General features: G+C 39.9%; 1 protein-coding gene across 18 annotated transcripts in view; it reads right to left on the reverse strand.

Annotated features, from left to right (window-relative positions):
- LPGAT1 (lysophosphatidylglycerol acyltransferase 1) overlaps nt 1-19529 on the reverse strand; it is a 95857-nt gene that overhangs the window by 66661 nt on the left and 9667 nt on the right. For 2 of the 18 annotated variants that reach the window (XM_074035901.1, XM_074035891.1), the window contains exon 4: nt 4551-4672. The exons of 14 other annotated variants lie outside the window; for them this stretch is intronic. The gene's annotated coding sequence lies outside the window, so the exon portion shown is untranslated. Of the gene's footprint in view, nt 1-4550; nt 4673-7612; nt 7757-19529 lie in introns of those variants that run through there. 2 more of the 18 variants (XM_074035895.1, XM_074035904.1) reach the window with 2 other exon arrangements.

Below are 19529 nucleotides of genomic sequence, written 5' to 3' on the forward strand. Positions count from 1 at the left end.
GTGGCTACTAAAATTTATATAGAAAAGTCAGCAAACTAGACTAGCTAAAATAACTTTGAAAAAAAATAAAGTTGGAAGAATCGCACTACCCATTTTTAAAACTTACCATAAAACTATAATAATTAAGATGGTGTGGTATTGGTGAAGGGACAGACACATAAATCAACAGAACAGAAAAGAGGGTCCTGAAATAGACTATGTAAGTATGGTCAAATGATCTTTGACAAAGATGTAAAGTCACCTGAATGGAAAAAGAATAGTCTTTTCAACAAATAATGTTGCAAAAAAAAATGTGAACCTTGACCCAAACCTCACACCTTATACAATCATTAATTCAAAATGGATCACAGAGATGTACATAAAATGCAGAACTATAAAACTCCTAGAAGAAAACACAGGAGAAAATATCCATAACCTGGGTTTGGGCAAAGTACTCTCAGACATGACATGAAAAACACAATCCATAGAAGAAAATAACATCAATGAATTGGGGAGTCTCTCTCAACCTATTCTGGCTTGGGGGCTGCCCAATTTTTTTTTAAAAAGTCAATAAATTAGACTTTATCAAAATGTAAACATTTTAATGAGCAAAAGACACTGTTAAGAGAATAAAATGAGAGAAAATAATATGCAATCACATATCCAACAAAGGGTTTATATCCTGAGTATATAAAAAACTCTCAGCCGGGCGCAGTGGCTCACACCTATAATCCCAGCACTTTGGGAGGCTGAGGTTGGTGTATCACCTGAGGTCGTGAGTTCGAGACCAGCCTAACCAACATGGAGAAACCCGGTCTCTACTAAAAATATAAAATTAGCTGGGCACATGCCTGTAATCCCAGCTACTCGGGAGGCTGAGGCAGGAGAATCATTTGAACCCGGGCGGGGGTACGGAAATTGCAGCGAGCCGAGATCATGCCATTGCACTCCAGTCTGGGCAACAAGGGTGAAACTCCATCTCAAACAAAAAAATAAAAAACAACTCTCAAAACTCAGCATTAAGATAACAAACCACCCAATTAAAAAAATTAAGAAAAGACTTGGACACTTCACCAAAGAGGACACACAGATGGCAAATAACTATATGAAAAGATGTTCAACATCATTAGCCACTAGGGAAATGAAAATTAAAAACACGACAAGCTACCTTCATACATTTACTAAAATGAGTAAAATTTTAAAATATTGGCAATATCAAGAGCTAGTGAGGGTAGAGAACAACTGGAACATTGCTGACAGAATGCAAGATGGTACAGCCACTCCAGAAAAGAGTTTGGCAGCTTCTCATGAAGTTAAACATACATTTACAATGTGACTCAGAAAACCTGCTTCTGGATATTTACCCTGGAGCAGGACTCAGCAAACTTTTTCTGTGATGGGCCAAATAGTAAATATCTTTTTTCCTCCAGATCAAAGTAATAATGGGAGACATTACTAAATGGACTGCACTCCTTTTGTTTCGTGTTTATTTGCTTCCATTTACTATCTAACAACCTCTCCCCCAAAGTAGCCTGGTTCAAATTAATTGTGTCGGCAGGGCGCGGTGGCTCACGCCTGTAATCCCAGCACTTTGAGAGGCTGAGACGGGCAGATAACGTGGTCAGGAGATCGAGACCATCCTGGCTAACATGGTGAAACCCCGTCACTACTAAAAATACAAAAAAAAAAAAAAAAAAAAATTAGCTGGGTGTGGTGGCAGGCGCCTATAGTCCCAGCTACTCAGGAGGCTGAGGCAGGAGAATGGCATGAACCTGGTAGGCACAGCTTGCAGTGAGCCGAGACCACGTCACTACACTCCAGCTTGGGCAACAGTGCAAGACTCCGTCTCAAAAAAAAATAAAAATAATTGTGTTAAACCACTCACAGTTGAGGTAGCTAAGACTTTACATCTTAAGTTTCTTTCTATAGTATGTCCCAATAACAGCACTTCCACCTGTACAAAATCCCCAACTTGCTCAAAGGTTTCTTGTCTCATCCCTTTAAATAGCTCCTTTCATTTATGCATAAGTTGAGCAATAGGACACTACACTAAATTCAGAGATTCAAATGTAAATCAAAGGTCCTTTAATTTTATAACATTGGGAAAATTTAAACTAAGTAATGAAATTTAGCAGTATTTGCCTCAGATTCCTGATATGGTTTGGTTGTGTCCCTGCCCAAATCTCATCTTGAATTATAGTTCCCATAATTTCCACATGTCGTGGAAAGGATCTGGTGGGAGGTAACTGAATCATGAGTGGCGGTCTTTCCCACACTGTTCTCATGATAGTGAATAAGTCTCACGAGATCTGATGGTTTTATAAAGAGGAGTTCCCTTACACAAGCTCTCTCTTGCCTGCCACCACGTAAGATATGACTTTGCACCTCATCCGCTTTCCACCATGATTGTGAGGCCTCCCCAGTCATGTGGAACTGTGAGTCATTCAAACCTCTTTCCTTTATAAATTAGCCAGTCTTGGGTATGTCTTTATTAGCAGTGTAAGAACAGACTAATACAATTCCTAAAATGAGCAAATGGAAAGAAGGAAATTCTAACATCTCCTAAAGGTAAAGGATTACACCAAATTGCCAGGAATACGTGTACAACATGGATACCTCTCTGTTTCGCTAACGCAGCTCTAAAAAGCTTTAGAACTGAACTATTATATATAGTAAGGGTTTTGATCTTAAAGAAATTTAGAGCCGGAAAGGAATTTTGAGATATTTTAAGTCAAGCAGAAGAAACATAACTCTATGGTTCCTCCCTGTCTGACTGAATTAGTTGCAAAGAAAAACACAGATGGTAAATATAATTAATTTACACCACCTCCTGTTCACTATCCCCCAAAGCACTTATTGATACGTTCATTCATTCAACTGGTTTTATTTTCTTCAGAGAGACACAGGGTTCTACCACTGCAGAAGATATAAAAGTATACTAGAATTCTATCATGAAGTCATTAATGCAATTCAAGAGAAAGTAGAACATGAGGGAAGATAGAGGGTGGAAGGAAAAAAGAAAAATTAAAACAGATAAACATTTTAAATAGTATACACAATTTGCCTGTCTTTCCAGTCAACAGATGTATGCCCTGGAGTATGGATAGACCGGAATCTTGAATATGCTGTTCCCTGTCATATTCAGCTCTCATGCCCATCATCACGCCAGCATCTCACTTAGCTGTGTGATTTTTGTTTTTTAAAGTTATGTTTCCGGCCGGGCGTGGTGGCTCACGCCTGTAATCCCAGCACTTTGGGAGGCCGAGGTGGGCGGATCACAAGGTCAGGAGATCGAGACCATGGTGAAACCCCGTCTCTACTAAAAATAGAAAAAATTAGCCGGGCGCAGGGGCGGGCGCCTGTAGTCCCAGCTACTCGGGAGGCTGAGGCAGGAGAATGGCGTGAACCCGGGAGGCGGAGCTTGCAGTGAGCCGAGATTGCGCCACTGCACTCCAGCCTGGGTGACAGAGCGAGACTCCGTCTCAAAAAAAAAAAAATAAAATAAAAAAAAAAATAAAGTTATGTTTCCTTCCATATAAAACTTAAGTCAACTTTTTAATTGATCTAATACAATCCCCGTCTTCAAGAAGTTTGCTCACTTATTGGGAATAAAAAACAAACTGTGAAATAATACAATACACATGAAAATATGTACCACAGAAGCTAGGAAAAGAAGTCATTTTGAGCTGAAATAGGAAGGGAAGAGATACCAAAGACAGGGAGAACATGCCTGGGTAGTAAACTTCTGGGGGAGATAGCTGGCACTGAGAACAAGAAGAAATAAGATTATATCTATAAATACAAATTCAGGTTATAGGATTACTTTTAAAAGTCAGATACCAGACTTTAGGCCAGGGAATACAAAATTCCTGTTTTATCACCACACAGGTGACAATAGAGGGAAGCAGGCTTCCTATATGACAACAGGGAGCAGTGGGACTGTGTTTAAATAAAGAGAACATTCACCACCCAAAGTGGGGAGACACTATTTAGCTCCAGTCTCTTGCTGATATTTGGAAACATAGACCCAGGCTACCATATCCTCCAATTCTTTAAAAGTATTGGAAAGTCAAGAGTTTTTATGACAGTTAAAGAAAGACGACATTGACAATGAAGGAAGGTTTATGAGCAAGCAGGGAGGAATGAAATCCAAACAAAAGGACTGGGTCTTGATAGGAGGGACATTCTACACTGCAGCAGAAAGCATAAAGGGAGGGAGCACCCAAAAGATAAGACAGGCTTGGGTCAGGTTATTAGAGCATCAGAATCCTTAATGTTATGTTATAAACAACAGAAAAGCCAGTAGGTAAAAGGAACTGATAACATATGGGTCAGAGGAAAGGAATGAAGAGCTGTTGGGAATGATGGAGGCTAGTTTGCTAAATGTGGATTTTTTTTAAAGATGGGAGTATCTTGGCTGAGCACAGTGGCTCACGCCTGTAATCCAGCACTTAGGGAGGCCAAGGTGGGTGGACCCCTTGAGGCCAGGAGTTCAAAACCAGCCTGGCCAACATGATGAAACTCTGTCTCTACAAAAAATACAAAAATTAGCCAGGCATGGTGGTGCGTACCTGTAGTCTCAGCTACTCAGGAGGCTGAGGCACGAGAATTGCTTGAACCTGGGAGGTGGAGGTTGCAGTGTGCTGAGATCCCGCCACTGCACTCCAGTCTGGGCGACAGAGTGAGACTCTGCCTAAAAAACAAAAAAGATGAGAGTATCTTCATATCCTGCAGGATAAGAGCAAAGATAGAAGGAGACAGTACTAGTGAGATGAAGCAGCAAGATGGGATATTAACCCTGCGGAAGAGACTATCTATAGATAAATGATGGTGTGAATAAATTACAAGAGGGAGACAAGAAAAAAGAGGAAGTCTCCAGAGCACAGTTCCAAGCCACCAGCTAAACCCATGGCAAAGAGGTAATGAGAGGAGTTAAAAACTGACCTAGGAAAGAGAACTGCTCAGAAAGTTATCACAAATGTAGATATCCTAAGTAGAACTGAGCTACACAAAGTTGGGGATGCCCCTTAAAAGAACAGAAAGCAGAATGTAAGAATTCACAACAGCCAACCAAGTATCTAAGAGGTTTTAAGCAATGAAATATATAGTTGGGGTTAATGTATCCTCTGGTTTGAGGTTTGGCCACATTCCCAAATCTTGAAATCTAAAAAAGGAAAAGAATAAAGTATTAAGAATATTCTAAAATGAGAAATCAATTAATTGTATTTATACTACATAGTAGCAAAATTTTTCTATTTGGAGGGGCTTTCAATCTATATTTTCTCAATTTCTACAACAGCTCTAAAAGACATACCACCCAGATATTAGTGTTATTTAAAGCTAAGGATCAGAGAAGATACTTGTGCAAAGTAATACTGTAAGTAAGCACTGTACATGTGACTAGAACCCAGTGAAAACAAAACATAGGTAGCCCCTGTCTAATGAGATTACTAACCATTTAACTAAAAGTGAAGTGTGCTGTGTTTTCATGGTATAATGAAAACACACGGGCTTTAGACGAGACCTTCACTCAAAGACTAGCTTGGCTCTTGCCAGCTCTATCACTCACATTGTGCACGTAACCTAACTTCCACAGACCTTTATTTGCTCACTGATACCACCTTTCCTCGACAGGATTGTTTTCAATATTAAATAACAAACCACGTGTAAGCACTTGTCAAACGGCCTGGCACAGCAGATACTCAATCAAGGTGTTCCTTCTCACTAGAAGCATTACTGGTTATCTGTGTTGGCACAGAAGTTAGTCTCCCTACTGCAGAATGAAGTAAAAAGGCTTAGGGAGGGCTTTCTTTTTAACAAGAAGCTTATCAAAGGATAAACAGTTCCTAAGGGAATCAGAGAAATTAACCTAAACAGCAAACCATACATGGAAAAATCTAAAGTTACAAGAAAAAAACATCATTTTGAAAATGGTATTAATGGGATGATGAATGTAAGCATATGACACAGAGACAGGAAAGGATAAAGAGATTAACTAGAACACACTATAGGTGTAAGGTTCTCACTGAGCAAGGAGCCCAAACCTAGAGTCCATAGGATCCATAAACGGACTTCAGAGTTGTGACTCCTTGAAACTGTAAAACTGTGACCATGTGCAAAGGTTCTATGGAAAGCTGAAAAATGTACCCCTCCACAACCCCAAAGATATCTATATCAAATCCTTGGAACCTGTGAATGTTACTTTATATGATAAAAAATGTGATTAAGTTAAGAATATTGAGAGGAAGTGCTTATCCTGGATTATCCAGATGGACCTTAAATCCAATGACAAGAGTCCTTCTGTAAGAGATACATGGAGACGAAGGGGCGGCAATGTGACCCTGGAGACCGAGGCTGAGTGATGCAGCCACAAGCCCAGGAACGCAGCCCAGATGTTGGAAGAGGTGAGGGATCTCCCTTAGAACCTCTCGGGGGGATCTCGGCCCTGCAGATACCTTGATTTGAATGTCGGGCCTCCAGAACAGTCAGAGAATAAGTTTATGTTGCTTTAAGCACTCCTGTAGTAATTTGTTTTGGTAGTCACAGGAAACTAACACAGGTGCACCCTCCTAGAGGGAGGGGCTATTTACTTTTGTCAGATTCTGAAAGAGGTTCTAATAAACCTCCAAAGGTAAAAGAACTACCACTGTAGAAAGTAAGCAAAACTGTCTATAAACAAAATAACTAAAAAATTTTTAAACCAGCAAAACAAGTAGTTACTTGGATAAGGTCTCATAGTTAATAAATGCTGAAGTAAGAATTTATCCTCTGACATATAACTAACTCAATATTCATTTCATTATCTCTCAGGGTTCAACTCTACGAATGCACTAAAAGGAAGTGATTCCCAAACAATTCAATAATTTGTTAAAAATGTAAGTTCCCAGGCTCCACCCCTGATGTACTGATTCAGATTCCCCAGGGTAGAGGAATATATATATTTATGCTTATAAATATGTATATTTTCTTAAAGTTCCTCCAACAATTCAGATATTAAACAGATAGAAACTATGACTATGGGCTGGGCGCGGTGGCTCACGCCTGTAATCCCAACACTTTGGGAGGCCGAGGTGGGCAGATCACGAGGTCAGGAGATCGAGACCATCCTGGCTAACACAGTGAAACCCCGTCTCTACTAAAACACAAAAAATTAGCTGGGCGTGGTGGTGGGCGCCTGTAGTCCCAGCTATTCAGGAGGCTGAGGCAGGAGAATGGTGTGAACCCGGGAGGCAGAGGTTGCAGTGAGCCGAGATCGTGCCACTGCACTCCAGCCTGGCAACAGAGCAAGACTTCATCTCAAAAAAAAAAAAAAAAAAAAAACCTATGACTACGAGGCAGGGGTCCTCAAACTTTTTCTATAAAGGATCAGACAACAAAATTTTCAGAAATGCAGGCCAAGAGGCAAATGAGGGTATTATGTAGGTACTTATAAAACAAATTTGTTTTCTAACAAATTTCTATGAGAATTTTATTGACAAAATTCAAAATAAAAAATTAATAATAATTGAATATAATTTATATAATACAGTTCTACTAATGACAAGAATGGAATTATTTCTCAGGAAGAACATTTTGCTTAACTGGAGTTCAAAGTTAGTGTTCTCTTAGCATCAGGTTGATTGCAAAGGTTCACCTGTAAAAGCTTCTTAGCTGGAAGGGAGTTATGAAACAGGCAGTGAGCTGGATTTGGCCCAAGGGCTGTAGCTTGCCAACCTCTGCAGTAGGGTACAAGGAAGAAGAAAGAACCACAACCCCTGCCCTTAAGTAATTTACGAGTCTGTTAAAGAGACAGGAAAAGAAAAGATAATAGTCAAGAACATGAAGGAAAACTCAATGTTGTAGAGCAATGATCCTAACCTTGTCAAGTATGAACATTCTTTTTTAAGGTCAAAAAATGTGTCCAGCCTTAATAAATCAGTTCTTTTAGAACTGAGTGAAAATATCCATAATAAAAGTAACAACAAAGTTTAAAAGCTTTTAAAGGATTTCTTATTAATCAAAACAGCAGCCACATACATTTGAAAAACATTAGCACATATTTACAAGACACATTATTTATTCATCCACAGATGGCACTTAATATGCGTATGGATTCCTGACCCCCTGAGATAACTCTGAAGCACTGCAGGAAATCTCAGCCCAATAGTTAGGAACCACAATTACAGAGTTGATGCCAAAGAGGGTCAGAGGGAGGAAAAGAGTGGAAACTGGAGCAGTGTGGAAGCATGTCATGGGGTTAGATAGGCAGGTAGAAATTTTCAAAGAAACGAAAGAATAGATTTTGGGGAGAGGAAGAATGAAACTGAGAAAATGCAGAGGGGTTGCAAGAGAGCATCCTTACTAAAGAGCTTGGAACAGGACCAGATCCATGGGGGCTCTGGACCACTCAGCCTGATTCTGCCAACAGAGTCAACATTTAAACGCTTTCCATGTATGGAGTGCTGATATGCATTCGTTCATTCAATCCTCACCAAGAAGAGTTTCCTAATACACTACCTGTGTAAGTAAATGATCCTGGTTTCATCAGGTACAACCCTAAGTGGGTCAGGACCTAGACTTTTCCACCTTAAAAAACAAAAAATGTGTGTGGCCGGGCGCGGTGGCTCAAGCCTGTAATCCCAGCACTTTGGGAGGCCGAGACGGGCGGATCACGAGGTCAGGAGATCGAGACCATCCTGGCTAACGCAGTGAAACCCCGTCTCTACTAAAAAATACAAAAAAATAGCCGGGCGAGGTGGCGGGCGCCTGTAGTCCCAGCTACTCGGGAGGCTGAGGCGGAGAATGGCGTAAACCCGGAAGGCGGAGCTTGCAGTGAGCTGAGATCCGGCCACTACACTCCAGCCCGGGTGACAGCGCGAGACTCCCTCTCAAAAAAAAAAAAAAAAAAAAAAATGTAAAAAGTCTTCCCTTGACCCTATATCACCCCCTCCAGTATCACCCTCTATTCTTTCACAGCCAAACTTCTGGAAAGTCATACATTCTTGTTTCCATTTTGTCCCCTCCCATTCATCATTCATCTCCAACCCATTCCAGTCTAGTTACACTTCTACCACCTCAATGAAGCTGCTCTTGCTAAATACAATAAAAGATATGTCAGCTCTCATCTTGGAAAATGTAAATAAATGCTCAGCTGCATTCAGCATGTCCCTGCCTTGAAACACTGTGGACTTCTGTGACCCCACACTCTTAAGGCCAGCATTCCTTCTGCTTCTTCTCTTCCCATCTTCCTCTCTTAACCTCCAAATGGTGGCATTCCTTCACAAGTTAATCCTGGGCCTCTAATCACTTCATACTGAGATATCTCTAGGTGATCACAGCTTTAAACACCATGGATAATTTGCCAATTTCTCTTTCTAGCTCAAGTTTCCCTTACAAGTTCCAGACTGCACATCCATGTCAATTTCATAGCTTCACTTGGATGTTTTTCATCTACCCTATGCTAAATTTTTAAACTTTTAAAAAATTTCCTCTCAATGTTACTTCCTCTCTGAGCTTCCCCATCCACCCAGCAGCTCACACCAGAAATCTCAGGGGCGTCCCGGTCACCTCTCTCTCTACCTCATCCTCCAGGTCTAATCTCTAAGCAAGTCCTGCCAATTTTCCCTCCTATAAAACTCTCCAATCAGTTCACTTTCCATCTCCACTGCCATCATCACTAGACAACCAACTATCACCTTCACCTGAAAAGGTGAGAATCTTCCACAGGGTCTCCTGGCCACACACATTGGCTTCTCTTGAGTTCATTTCTACAAAGCTGCAGAGTAGAATTACAAATAAGAATCTGATTTCATCATTCCCTTACTTAAAACTCTTTGATGGTTTCCTCTCAAGATAAATTTCAAAATCCTTAATATGCACTACAAGGCTTTAAAGGATTTGGCCTCACCAGCTTCCCTCAAACACTAAGCTCCTCTCCCCCTTACTCCCTCCCTGCTGCAGTCACTGGCCTTCCCTTTGTTCCTCAAACATGACAAATTCTTTTCTGCCTTTGTGCATGCTGTCCCTCCTCCTAGCTTCACCTGGCCAACTCCTACTGATTCCTCAGGTCTCAATTTCAATGTCCCTTTCTCAAGGGCACCCCTCCCCGGTACCACTAGTCTCAAGATCAAGTCCTCTGTCTCATCCTCTCCTAGCCCTTTCCACACGTGATTCCATGGTTATGACGTGACTCCTGTTGTCTGTCTCCCACACTAACCTGTAAACTTCTTAAGAACAGGAACTATGTTGTTTTGTTTGCCACTGTACTCCCAGCCACCAGCACAATATCTGACACAGAGAAGGCACTCAAATGTTTGCATCAGAATAGGTGACTGAATTAATAAATTGCTTTGAAGCACTGCAAAATTTACAAACATAAAATCTAATTAGTTAATATTTTATTTAGACTATGGCCTAAATTATTTTTATTGATTGATTAAAGCAAGAATTTGACTGAGCTACACTACTAGCTAGGCCTGAGTAGCCTCAGATATATTTCTAAGACTACCTCATATGTTAGTTTTTATTCATTTACACATGCCTTTTCCCAAAAGGCTAACATAATTCTTTTCCTAGGCATTAATATAATAATGATCATACTAATAATAATGAAATTATCATTTGTAGAGTACCAAACACCATGTTTCACTTTATATTCAAGTTTCATAACCTCCATTTTTACAGATGATGAAAATGAAGCTCAGAGAAATTAGGCAACTAGCTCAAAGATACAACTAGCAAGTGGTAGAAACAGGATCCAACCTCATATTAGCTCAAAAATCAATGTTTTTTTCCCAACACATCATGCAACCTCTAATATCATACTTATTTTGCAATATCTATTATTTGTTGAAAATACATCTATATACAAGTATCTGAGGCTTAACACAGCTTAGAATGATTATTTACACTTTACAATAGCTGCTCAATTCAGAGTCTCATATACAAAAACAAGTTCTATCCCAACTGTATAAAATAGCCTGCAACAATTATTCCAAATGACATTCTTGTTCCTTATCCTTGTAACCTATACTTATAAATTTAGCCTCCAATTAATTTTCTTCCCTTCAAGGACCTCAATTAACTTTAATAAATGGAACCATCATATTAGGGGGAAATGTATATATTGATCTCTGTTTTTCAAAAAACTTGTCACAAATGCATTTTGAACATGCAGTTCATAACAAACTCAACTATACATAAAATCATCCATTGTCAGGTGTGGTGGCTCACACCTGTAATCCCAGCACTTTGGGAGGCAGAGGCAGGCGGATCACCTAAGGTCCAGAGTTCGAGACCAGCCTGACCAACATGTTGAAACGCCACCTCTACTAAAAATACAAAATTAGCCAGGCGTGGTGGTGCACGCCTGTAATACCAGCTACTCGGGAAGCTGAGGCACAAAAGAATCACTTGAACCTGGGAGGCAGAGGTTGCAGTGAGTCAAGATCGTGCCATCGCACTCCAGCCTGAGCAACAAGAGCAAAACTCCATCTCAAAAAAAAAAAAAAAAAAAAAAAAAATCCATCAAAAACAACCAGAATAAAAACTATGCCAAAAGTCCTTTTGGTAGGAATTAATCTACATCACACTCCCAACCCAGTATTTATAAATCAATAACTTTGCTAACTGGTAGTAGGTAGTCGATAAAAATTTGATCAGTCACACAATAAACACAATTCTACAACGGATGTCCAGCTTTTTAAAGAGAGTAAACAGCAACTATTGCTATTCCTAACAATGAAACACATAACTAGTAAATATTTCCTCAACATGGAGATAAGGGTCATTTAACCCAATTATGTATATTAATTCTTGAAAAACATTGTTCTAACTCAGTAAACACTTTTAAATCCAAAACTGTTTTAAATTAGTATTTCTATGTCATGAACTAGCCTCATTATTAAAATCATAATACATAATAAAAAGGACAAGGATTTTTCTTTTCAAAGACAGGGTCTTGCTCTCCTGCCCAGGCTACAGTGGGCAGTGGTAAGATCACAGTTCACTGCAACCTCAAACTCCTGGGTTCAAGTGATCCTTTCACCTCAGCTTCCCAAGTAGCTAGGACTACAGGTGCAGACTACCACACCTGGCTAATTTTTAAATTTTTTGTAGAGACAGGTCTTGCTATGTTGCCTAGACTGGTCTCAAACTCCTAGCCTCAGCTTCCCAAAATGCTGGGATTACAGGTTTGAGCCACTGTGCCTGGCCAGAATTATGAATTTAAAAGAAATTAAAATACAACAAAATTATTTAACACTCAAAATTTACTACAAAGCTACACTAACTAATCAAGATAGTGTGGTACTGGCACAAGGACAGACATACAGAACAATGGAATAGAATTGAGTCCAGAAGTAAAGCCATACCTCTACGGTCAATTGATTTTTAACAAGGGTACCAAGATCACTCAATGTGGAAAATCATTTTCAACAAATTATTCTAGGACAACCGGATATCTACACGTAAAAGAATGAAGTTTGGACCTTTACCCCACACTACATGGAAAATTTAGCCCAAAATGGATCAAAGATTTAAATACAAAAGCTAAACTCAGCCGGGTGCAGTGGCTCACAACTGTAATCCCAGCACTCTGGGAGGCTGTGGTGGGTGGATCACTTGAGGCTAGGCGTTTGAGGCCAGCCTGGCCAACATGGTGAAACCCCGTTTCTACTAAAAATACAAAAATTAGCCAGGCGTGGTGGTGGGCGCCAGTAATCCCAGCTACTTGGGAGGCTGACGCAAGAGAATCGCTCCAGCCTGGACAACTGAGCAAGACTCCACCTCAAAAAACAACAACAACAACAACAAAAACACTAAACACTCAACAGAAAGCATAGATATAAATCTTCATGACCTTGGATTAAGCCATGGTTTCTTAGACAGAACACTAAAAGCATAAGTAACCAATGAAAAATAGATAGGGTCTAGTATACAGAATACAGAAAGAATTCTTATAACTCAACAATAAAAAGAAAAATAACCCAACTTAAAAATGGACATAGGACTTGAATAGACATTTCTCCAAAGAAGACATACAAATGGCCAATAAACACATGAAAAGATTATTATAGTCATTAGAGAAATGCAAATCTAAACCACAGTGAAATACCACTTCACACCCACTTAGGATGGCTAATATAAAAAGAAAAAAAAACAAAACAGAAAATAACAAGTGTTAGTGAGGATGTGGAGAAATTACAACTCTCCTACATCGCTGGTGGGAATGTGCAATAGTGCAGCTGCTATGGAAAACAGTCTGGCAGCTCCTCAAAAGTTAAACACAGAATTACCATATGACCCAGCAATTTAACTCCTAGTCCAAAAGAACTGAGAACACACATTCACACAAAAACTTCTACATGAATGTTCATAGTCACATTATTCATAGTAACCAAAAAGCAGAAACAACCCAATGTTCAGCTGATGAATATATAAATAAAATGTGTGTCTATCCACACAATGGAATATTACTCAGCCACACAAAGGAATAAAGTGCTGACACAAAATACAGATGAATATTAAAAACATAATGCTAAGTTAAAAAAGCCAGACACAAAAGACACATATTGTATATAATTCTCTTTATATGAAATGTCCAGAATAGGCAAAAGCATAGAGAAAGAACATAGATTAGTGGTGGACAGGAACTAAAGGTAGGAGAGAACGTGAAGTGACAACTAATGCGTTTGAGGTTTCTTTTGACGGTGATGAAATGTTGTGGAATTAGATAATGGTAATGGATGCTTAACTGTATGGATATACTCAAAGCCACTAAATTATATACTTTAAAATGATTAATTTATGGTAGGTGAATTATATCCCAATTAAAAACTACATATGTACATATGTGTGTAACACTAAAGCTGTACTGAACATAGTTTTGTCTTTTTATGATTCAGAAACATCTTGATGTATTTAAATTTATAATTTTTTTCCCTTAGTGTCAAATAATACAAATTTCTAATTAAAAGCACAAGCAAAATGTGCATTAGATACTTGATTCATAGCGGTTCTTCTCTTTTCTTTCTTTTTTTTTTTTTTAGAGCGATATGATATCACTCTGTCCCCGAGGCTGGAGTGCAATGGCACAATCACAGCTCACTGCAACCTTGAACTCCTGGGCTCAGGCAATCCTTCTGCTTCAGCCTCCCAAGTAGCTAGGACTACAGGCGTGTACCACCATGCCCACCTAATTTTTAAATTTTTTGTAGAGATGGGATCTTGCTATTTTGCCCAGGCTGGTCTGGAACTCCTGGCTTCAAGCTATCTTCCTGCCTCAGCCTCCCAAAGTATTGGGATTACAGGTATAAGCCACTGCATTCAGCCTCATATGTTTTCTTAATGTTTAATGAAGAAAAAAAGTTTGGGGGAAGTTTCTTTGTACTAAAATTTGATGAATCTATTAAACCTTAAGAAAAAGTATAACCAATAGTCACAAGCCACATGTGGGTATTGACTGCTTGAAATGTAGCTAATGTGACTAGGATACTGAAATTTAGATTTTATGTATTTTAATTCATTTAAATTTTTTTTTTTTTTTTTTTTGAGACAGAGTCTCACTCTATTGCCCAGGCGCTGGAGTGCAGTGGCGCAATCTTGAGTCACTGAAACCTCTGCCTCCCGGGTTCAATCCATTCTCCTGCCTCAGCCTCCCAAGTAGCTGGGACTACAGGCACGTGCCACTACCCCCAGCTAAGTTTTTGTATATTTAGTAGAGATGGGTTTCACTGTGTTAGCCAGGATGGTCTTGATCTCCTGACCTTGTGATCCACCCTCTCAGCCTCCCAAAGTGTTTCGATTACAGGCGTGAGCCACCACGTCCGGCCTTAAATTTAAATATATAGAGTCATATATGGATAGAACTGGGAAACTGAATCTAATTCCAGGCATTTGAAAGGCAAGGCCTGGCTGGGTGTGGTGGCTCACGCCTGTAATCCCAGCACTTTGGGAGGCCGAGGCGAGCAGATGACCTGAGGTCAGGAGTTCGAGACCAGCCTGGCCAACATGGCAAAACTCCGTCTCTACTAAAAATACAAAAATTAGTCAGACATGGAGATGTACGCCTATAGTCCCAGCTACTCGGGCGGCAGAGGCAGGAGAACTGCTTGAACCCAGGAGGCGGAGGTTGCAGTGAGCCAAGATTGCGCTATTGCACTCCAGCCTGGATGACACATCGAGGCTCTGTCTCAAAAAAAAAAAAAAAGAAAAGAACAAGAAAGGCAAGGCCTATGTAACAAAGTGAAAAGTATAACCAAGAAAATAAAATGTGATGAAATAGCTTTACAAAAAAAGAGAAAAAGTATAACATCATAACTAATCATTCTATAATACTATCTATATTTCATTTTTAGTTATTTGTACTATAATTTAAAATAAGAAACAGAAATCAACCAGGTTTGCTTTGTTTTTCATATTTTAAAATATAAAACAGAAAAGAGAAATAATTTTTAGCCAGGTGCTATGGCTCACACCTGTAATCCTAGCACTTTGGGAGGCCAATGCAGGTGGTCCAGCTGAGGTCAGGAGTTCGAGACCAGCCTGGCCAACATGGCAAAACTGCGTCTCTACTGAAAATACAAAAATTAGCCAGGCGTGGTGGCAGGCGCCTGTAGTCCCAGCTACTCAGGAGGCTGAGGCAGGAGAATCACTTGAACCTAGAAGGTAGAGGTTGCAGTGAGCTGAGATCATGCCACTGCACTCCAGCCTGGGCGACAAAGTGAGGCTCCATCTCCAAAAAAAAAAAAAAAAAAGAATGTTTAATAATCTAGATTTTAGATAATTATATTCTTAAGAAGAAATGAGACATTCTACTAACTAATGAGTGTATAAACAGCTGGCAACATTTTACCATGTCAGTAATAGGGTACATGAAACTTGAAAAACCTTGTGACCACAGCTTTTGGTAATAGTGCTTCATTTTTCAGTTTCTATTAAACGCCTCTGCTTCATAAAATCAGCAGTTGAGATTACTAACAAACGCTCAGTTTTTTGTTTTGTTTTGTTTTGAGACAGAGTCTCACTCTGTCCAGAGATAGGGTGGAGTGTGATGGTCCTATCTCAGCTCACTGCAACTTCCGTCTCCTGGGTTCAAGCAATTCTCCTGCCTCAACCTCCTGAGTAGCTGGGACTACAGGCGTGCACCACCACGCCAGTCCAATTTTTGTATTTTTAGTAGAGACGGGGTTTCACTATGTTGGCCAGGCTGGTCTCAAACTCCTGACCTCAAGTGATCCACCTGCCTTGGCTTCCCAAAGTGCTAGGATTATAGGCGCGAGCCACCGCGGCCAGCCAATTTCAGTTTTTAAGGGTAGAGTTCATTGGTCTTAGGCACTACTAGGGCATATAAATGCAAAACTATGCTTAACAGAAATAGACTAGTAATTGTAATTTAAATGTTTTAAAATGAACATCACCCAAGTCTCTGGGATCCAAGCAAGTACTCTTAATGAGTAAAGTAGGCCCAAAACAAGACAAGCAGCAGCAGGATCTTGGATAAACTGGACAGTAAAGGGGGTGGTCATCACGCAGCTCCAGCAAATTGTTACTATGCAGGAACGAGGGCTCAGCATGGCCGGATCTCTAATTTCTCAAGAATAGCTGGAAATGTGGCATTTGTTTTCATGTGTTGTGAAATCTCCCAAATTTGAAATGTTGACAACTAATTTTTTTTAAGTTTAAATAGTGCTAAGACCAACATATCAGCTTCTGAATATGGCCACTAACTTGCAAACTCTGAAAAGAAACTCCTAAAACAAAGCCTAAGTATTCAGTAAATCCTAAGTTTAGATTAGGAATGGTAAACTCATATGTAACAATATTTGTCAAACTTTGGGGGGCACTAGTGATCTTTAAAGTTCTCAAGGCAGACCAGACCCTAGAGCTTTACTGTATTAATGTCACATTTATTTCATATTCCTTACTAAACTACCAAAGGTAACTCACTCCTTCCATTCATTTTGATGACATTTTCTTACTGCAGCCAAATGGAAATAGAGTGGATGTCTTAAACGTATGCCACTGGTAAGCAGTCTAAGAATCAAAACAGTTTGGAAACCACTGGGAGACAAAAGAAATACATTTTGGAGGCTACTTTATGCTTTTAAACAAACCTCAAAGAAAATTAATTAGATGGTAAAATTGCTCTTCATTTTCTAATAATCAACCAACGTACAATAGGATGCTGACAGTGCTATTTGAATTATAATTAGTTAAACAAAAATCTTGTGTTGTACTTTTTGGTATGGACATAGTAGCATTATAGGCATGAATCTTCTGGGAAAATACAGATAGCAACAAGGAGAAAAAACTGCACAAAACTGCTTTTTCAGAAAACCTAGGAGAAAAACAAAAATATAAAAATCCCAGGCCAGGTGCGGTGGCTCATGCTTGTAATCACAGCACTTTGGCAGGCCAGGTGGAAGGACAGCCTGAGGCCAGGAGTTTGAGACCAGTCTGGGCAACCTGGCAAGATCCCATCTCTACAAAAAAATTAAAATAATTATCCAGGCATAGTGGCAATGCCTGTCATCCTAGCTACTTGGGCTGAGGTGGGAAGGCTCATTTGAGGCCAGAGTTTCAGGCTGTAGTGAGTTGGAATGCACCATGGTATTCCAGCCTGGGTGACAGAACAAGACCCTGTCTCCAACAACAACCACCACCAAAAAAGCCAAAAACTTTAAACTTAAAAAATAAAACCACCAAAGTACCTGAGAGCAAGGCTGAGATCAAACAAGGCAGGCAATCCATGCTGCGGTGGAGAACAGCTTATAGGGAAAGACACTGTGGCATGTGATGAGGAGGGCCTGACAGTGGCAGATCTCAGAAAGCAACAGTTACAATACATTTCCTTAAGAAAAGGGTTGCTGGGCACAGCGGCTCACGCCTGTAATCCCAGCACTTTGAGAGGCCGAGTCAGGTGGATCACCTGCGGTCAGGAGTTCGAGATCAGCCTGGCCAACGTGGTGAAACCCCAATTCTACTAAAAATACAAAAATTAGCCAAGCATGGTGGCAGATGCCTGTAGTCCCAGCTACTCGGGAGACTGAGGCAGAGAATCGCTTGAACCCAGGAGGCAGAGGTTGCAGTGAGCTAAGACTGCACCACTACACTCTAGCCTGGGCAACAGAGTGAGACTCCATCTCAAAACAAACAAAAAAGGTGGGGGGGTGGTTTGCATTGGCATGCTGGAGCCATGTCCCTCCAATCATAGCTGCAAAGGAAGGAGTGGGAAGTTCAGAATTAGTGGCAAAATGCCTTCTAGACTTGTTCTGGTTTGGAGAGGCAGAAGACTTGTGGCAACACAGACACACACACCCAGTTTCATATGTGAAAAAGACTACCTCTGAGGCAGAAATCCGGAAATCTACCCCGGCCCCACCCAAACCTCCTACAAATAACAGATTGGGGTAAAGCCAATTCATTAAATCACAAGGAAAAAAAGGTAACTGGCATGATACTGACTGAGAGATACTTTAAGAAAAATGATAGATAATGTACCGACACTCCAAAAAAATTACAATGGAGAAGACAAAATTTATAACTGAATAATTTTGTTTGATTTTAAGAAAATCAGTGAAGCCATCATCACTATGAGCAAGACCACAAATAAGAAATACAAGAACTCGGCCGGGCGCAGTGGCTCAAGCCTGTAATCCCAGCACTTTGGGAGGCCGAGACGGGCGGATCACGAGGTCAGGAGATCGAGACCATCCTGGCTAACACGGTGAAACCCCGTCTCTACTAAAAATACAAAAAACTAGCCGGGCGAGGTGGCGGGCGCCTGTAGTCCCAGCTACTCAGGAGGCTGAGGCAGGAGAATGGCGTAAACCTGGGAGGTGGAGCTTGCAGTGAGCTGAGATCCGGCCACTGCACTCCAACCTGGGCGACAGAGCGAGACTCCGTCTCAAAAAAAAAAAAAAAAAAAAAAAAAAAAGAAATACAAGAACTCAACAGAGAAATGTCTAGATAACAGGAATAGGGAAGCATGAATTGGCAAAACTAAACAACAACAACAACAACAACAAAATAGAAGAATAAACAAAGCCATCACAGAAATGAAGAAGAAACTGATAGGAGAACAAAGAAGAGACATTGCAGAAAATACAGTAAGAGACATGAAAGAAACAAATGAAAAAGTGTTTAAAAGGATTAAAGGAAAAATAGATATAAAAGACATAACAAAAAAAAAGTGGGATTCAACATACATATAACTAAGGTCTCCAAAAAGGAAAACCAAAACAATGAGACAAAGTAAATATTTAAAGATATGATTAAAGAAAACTTTCCTGAAATGAAAATACATTTGAATCTAAATATTAGAAAGGCACACATATACTATTAAAAATTGAGCTAAACAGTCAATACCACTATATCTGAATAAAGTCACTAGATATGAGAGATAAAGGGAGAATCCCTTTTGGCAGACAGGCAAAAAGACCAAATCATTAATATAGGAAAAAAATCAATCTGGCTTCATATAACATTTAATGCCAGAAGACATTTGTATAATACCTGTAAGATACTCAAAAAAAGAATGTGTGAGCCAAGGACTTTATAACCTGCTAAGT

The sequence above is a fragment of the Macaca fascicularis genome, chromosome 1 (assembly GCF_037993035.2).
Source record: "Macaca fascicularis isolate 582-1 chromosome 1, T2T-MFA8v1.1".
NCBI classification, from domain to species: domain Eukaryota; kingdom Metazoa; phylum Chordata; class Mammalia; order Primates; family Cercopithecidae; genus Macaca; species Macaca fascicularis.